This window comes from Papaver somniferum, chromosome 1 (genome assembly GCF_003573695.1).
Source record: "Papaver somniferum cultivar HN1 chromosome 1, ASM357369v1, whole genome shotgun sequence".
Taxonomy (NCBI): Eukaryota; Viridiplantae; Streptophyta; class Magnoliopsida; order Ranunculales; family Papaveraceae; genus Papaver; species Papaver somniferum.
This window is the reverse complement of record NC_039358.1, coordinates 169,924,401-169,930,259: the sequence shown is the minus strand read 5'-3', so window position 1 is coordinate 169,930,259 and position 5,859 is coordinate 169,924,401.

The window sequence follows — 5,859 nt, the reverse complement described above, 5'->3', positions numbered from 1 at the left end:
AAAATAATTTATTATGGCTCAAAAATGGTTTACAAATGATGAGAAGAAGAGAAAATGGTGTAAACAGCTAATGTGTGACCCACAGGAAGCGTCACACAAGAACGATAAAATAAAAGTGCTATTGTCGCTGTGGTTCTAAGACCCACACCTATGACCCACGAAGACTTGTCGTTGTCACTGTTGAAGAACGACGGTTCCTGGACGTCCGTTCTTCATGTTCTTGAGTTGCAGCAGCAGAAAACTTTTCCTGCAACTCGTGATTTCTTCGTTCTCTTGTCTCTGCTAACTCCCCAAACTCTCGACACCCTTCTCCTCAACCCCATCAACCTATTTATACTCAACAGGTCGACCAAATCTTTGTAATAACTTCAATATAATCCGGCAGTAAAGAGAATATTTTCGATATATTTTTTTTATTCTTCTGACTTGTTACGAGATTTTTTTCCTGGTTTATCTCTTTCACGCGTCTTCTCTGAGCTGTAGAATTTGTTTCCAACCAATACAGTCGACCCATGCATGTATCTTCCATCCAAAAATTCCGAGAATAGAATATCTTCCCTGTTTTGAGAATATCTTCCCTGTTTTGCATCCCACGATTATCCAGCCTTAATAACTCGATTCGAACACCCAAACCATCCATGTTAAGCTATAACAGGTCCAACCCAATGAAAACTAGCCCTTGAATCTCCTTATATCACGTCCAAAATTTGCTTTAACAATTACGCAGGTGAAGAACTATTTTTCCCGCCAAAACTCGGTTCAAATGGGGAAGAAACTGGTAGCCCCCTATCCAGAGTAGGGGTGCGAATAACAGCTGCCTTGGGGGTGACCTGGGGTGCCCCTTAGTAATTAGGTTACCCCTTATCCAAAAGCGAGAGTCCGAATAACACTTGTCCTCCGGGTGCCAAAATCAACTTTTCGAGTCGAATTTTCCAAAAATGTTTATTTCCTAAAAATACATAAAAACACAATATTAGTACAAAAATAGAGTTCCAACAATACGGACATTGAGGACAAATTAGACACAAAAATGTGTTTATCAAGCTGTTGTTGTTTATGAAGCTACAGGTGATGATCATTTGTTATTGTTTATATGTTTTTGTGGGATCAATTGTTGTTGTTGACCCAATTTTTTATGGATCAACTACGGCTGTTGATCCCATTTATGGGATGAACTCCTGTTGTTGACCCAATTTTTTATGGGATCAACTACTGTTGTTGATCCAATCGAATCAACTCCTATTGTTGATCCAATCAACTCCTATTGTTGACAATATTTTCTTGGATTAGTATAATCATGCTTGTATTTTAAATCATGTAAATTTCTTCCAATGTTGAACTTGTGGTGCAATGGTAGCATGACTGACTCCATGTCAGGTGATGCGTTTTCGAATCACGCCAAGTTCACTCAATTTACATGGATCAACTTTTATTGTTGATCCAGTTTAGGGGATCTACTACCATTGTTGATCCCCAAAATTGGATCAACTTCTACTATTGGTTCTATTTTTATTTAGATAAACTACTGTTGTTGATACAAAAATATCTGAACCAGTAGTGGCGGCGACAAAAATATCTGAACCAGTGGTGGCGGCGACGGTGGCGGTGGCGGCGGCGACGGATAGTGGTGGTGGCGGTTGGTAGGTGGTGGTTGTTGAACGGTGGTGGTGGAATGGTAGTTGAATGTTGGTGGTGGTGGTACTAGTGGTGGTGATGAAGCGGTAAAGGAAGAAATTTGTTCCATTTTGATATAAAGAAAAATATTATATGGGTGAGGGTATTAAGGTAATCTAATTTTAAATGGATAATGTTATTAAAAAATAGGGACATATTTATTGTTGTATAAGGATATATTTATTGGGTTTCAAAAGTAAGGACATATAAGTAATGTATCATTTTGAGAAGGATAACTAGGGTTTGGAATAGCCATTATTGTGAGTGCACATAGCTATTTCCAACGTTTTTCATCTTGAAATATTTAGATTTATTTATTTAAATTTTAAAATTTATTTGGAAGATGATTTTGCAGTATTAATCTTTATGGTTTCATATATTGCAACTTGTTATGGGATATGTGTGTTTGCGTTCGTGAACTATGATTCTCCCATACGTGGTCAAAATTTTAGTCTTTCATATGTCATTATGCAAATATTGATAAAAGATTGAGTGAACTTTTAACAACAAAAGTTAAACCTATTATGTCATTATGAAAATATTGATGGAGATAGGATGAACTTTTGTTTACAAAGATTAAGTCTATTATATGTCTCTATGCAAATAGTGATAAAAGATAGAATGAATCTTTGTTTATTCCGCAGTATTGGTCTTCCCTGATCCACATCTTTGTGAAAATACTGTGTGGCTCCATAAGTTTTCTTATGTTGAGCATTTCCGATTAAATTAATCATAGGTTCTCTAGTGGTTAATTTAATTGAGTATTTTGGATACAAATTCATATTTCTTGTGATTTGTTAATGTCCAAAGAAATCCTTATTTTCTTGTGAAAGTAAGTTCACTCTTGTTGTTCTTTCGGGAATGGAATTTTATGGGGGGGAGTTCTTATTTGAACTTGTGCTTAATTGCCATATCTTTGTGGGGAGTGCGGTTGTGGAATATTATCTTATATCTTTATAAACTCCTTGATGAATGCATTTAGCTTCGGATAAATGATTGCATCTAAACAAAGTTGATATGTGTTTCTCTTTTGGTCATGAAGTATCTTTATGGAAATTTCATTAGGATTCCACTAGTTTTCGTACCTTTGCCAATTTATATTGACAAAAAGGGGGAGAATTAATGTGTATTTCACACTACAAATACATATGGTTTACGGATCATTATGTAAGGGGGAGTAGTTTTCATGTGAGATGAAGTATTGACTAAGGGGGAGTGATACATATCACCATAGTATTTTTGTCAAGGTTGTGATACAATTGAACTTTGATGTTGTGTAATAATACTATGGCATTGTATAACAATGATTGAGAGTTATTGTTTTCTCATTGTTATAGCTACGGATCTTCAACAACTATGATGCTGAGTTGAACACAATTAGAATCATTGGAGTACTTGGAAGTGACGAAGATTTCAAGTAATGTTGAAAAACCAAGGAGATCAAGCATTTGGATGAGAATCTACAAAGTTTATTTATTTTGTAATTCATATGTATTGATAGTTTTGTCACTAAAATTGACAAAGGGGTAGATTATTAGAGCACTGCTCGGTCGAACTCGCAAGGGCGTTGCTATCTCAAGCTTGTTTGTCAAGTTTAGTTTCCAAAACTATAAGTCTTGATTTCTAGTCTACTTATAGCTAAGTCTCGGATTAGGATAGTAAGTGTAGCTGAGCTTTAGACTTCTCGACGTTCATTGAATGAAGACGAAGAACTACTCAAGGGAACTTGTGGAACTTCATCAACAAAAGGTATGTGGAGACTTGAACTCATCTGTCACTCAAAAGTCTATCTACTCTATCTTCTATTTGAGACAAAAAGTCGTATTGATATATAGACTTCAACTATACACATTTGGTATTTCGAGCCGAGTTTATCTCGCTTATCTATTTCTCTAAATATGTGTTGGTAAGCTTTTGCTTTAACCAAGTTCATATTTTATTCTTAACGAAAGTCAAAAGATTATCATGTGATAATCGCCTTGTAACATCTTACATGATTTTTTGAGACAGTCATTTGATGTAGACTTGGAATGTTTCGTATTGATCATTCGATCATTTTAAAATTGCTTTGAAGCTAATAGTTTGTGTGAGACAACTATTGTCGTCTTCCAAGAATGTTTCAATGATTGAAATGAGGGTTTAGAACATGTAACCATGATCGGATATAAACATAGTGTTTATTCACATTTGTGTAAACTCCAAAACCGTGAACCACGGTATGCTTACCCGTACACGCACTGGTTGGTTGTTGGAAGTCCGGGAACTAAGTATGCGTACCCGTACGCGTACTGGAGGAAGTTCAAGTTCCGTGAATTTATGCTGAAGTTTGGAAGAGTAAAATGGTATGCGTACCCGTACGCATACTGGCGTAACCAAACTCAGTCCGACTACATAGGTATGTGTTTTGGGGTAAAAATTGATTCTACTGTGTTTGGTAAATTTGGGTTTGTTGATGAGAAACGAATTCAAACCCTAAACGAATGTATTGCACATGAATACTTTTAGATTCGAGATATCAATCTGTAAGACTCTGACCTAAACCAAGAAATGTCCGTTCCAGATTCAATTCGGTCACAAAGTGAAAGAGAAGGGTTGATCTTAGGGAGGGAAGCGAAGAAGGTGTTGAGATCAGAATGTTGAATTATGAAGTTGTGATTGTTTTATGACTTGTATCAGAATATGGAACTGGCTTGCGGAATGTAATTTATAAGTTCTTGGTGTTTTTCTGGATACTGTGTTGCTAACCAAAACTCTATTGTTGGTTGAAATAGGTTGAAACCTATTTATGCAAGTCATAGTTGAACGCTCCCTGATCTCATAGAAAGTGGGAGTGGTTGAGTGACGGAGAAGTGGGATGAAGAGTGCTAAAAAGTGCATATTTCTATATATTTTTCTTGGCAATTAACTCATCTTTTGTGCTCTAATTCTCCATTTTAACCCATATTCTGTATTTTCATTGTTTTCAAGAATAAATACTTTTCTTACTTAATTTTGCATTTTTAGGTACCAAATAAAGTCTAGATGAGTTGCGGAGCGAAAAGAGCAAAGAACCGGCAAAGACTCCCGCTAGGAGGAAGCGAAGATTGGTGTTTGCAAGAGCCGGATCAATTAGAAGTGGGATTGAAGAGGAAGAATTGTTCTTAAAGAAGATATGGGCTTGGCATACCCAAGGCCCAAAACCCTTACCCAAATCCATTTCCAAGATCCATACCCATTTCCATGAGAGCCGTCAGATTGGATCACATCTGAATCCAATGGTCGCAGCATTGCCAGTACATCAAAGTCTGAAGCTCCTGTCTAACACTACAACACCTAACTCCATCTTGAGCCGTCAGTTTCGTTGTATCAGGCATCCGACGGTCGATACCAGCCTCTTCACTTGTAGCCATTAGATCAATCTATCATTTCCGCATCCCACGGCTGAGCTTCGCAAATCATCAAGCTTGCTATCTCCGCCACACACCCAAACACCTAACACCTATACCCCGCACCAAACAACCCATTCTCCTATTCTCCATCGAATCCATCTTCTCCTCCACTCCGCTGCAGAGAAAACCCATGTCCGCCATCACCATAACCACCACCTCAACCACCACCATCTCCTCTCAAATCAACCAAACACCAAAACCCATCTCCACTACCATCATTACCACCTATCTAGCCACCTAATTCCCCATTTTTATACACGTTTTTCTTCCAAAAACCTAACGTGTGAAAATTGGTAAATTAGGTTGAGTTAGATGGAAAATTGGACGTAGCTAGAGCATCAGGAGAAGAATTGGAGGCATGGGTCGACATCTACCAGTGTCATCAGTGATTAGGTAAATTTTAATAGAAATTTTTATAAGAACCCTAATTCCATAAATTGGGGATTTTTGGGGGAAATTGATTGTACGTCTAATTAGAAGCATGGGTCACGTATTAGGGTTGTTATCAGTGTGTTAGGTGAGTGAATTTTGGATTTTTGGGTAAACCCTAATTTCACTGATTTGTGGGATTTTTGGGATTTTTCTTATATGTATAAATAGATGTTGTGGGATGTTTGTAAGGCATGCTGGACTATCCAGAGCACCACCAAGAGGCCTGGAATAGCCAGGACCTCAACTGTTAATTTTGTTTTCAATATCAGTTCATTTTAATCTTCAGTTGTTTCATCAAATTCATCATGTTCTAGTTTAATTGCTA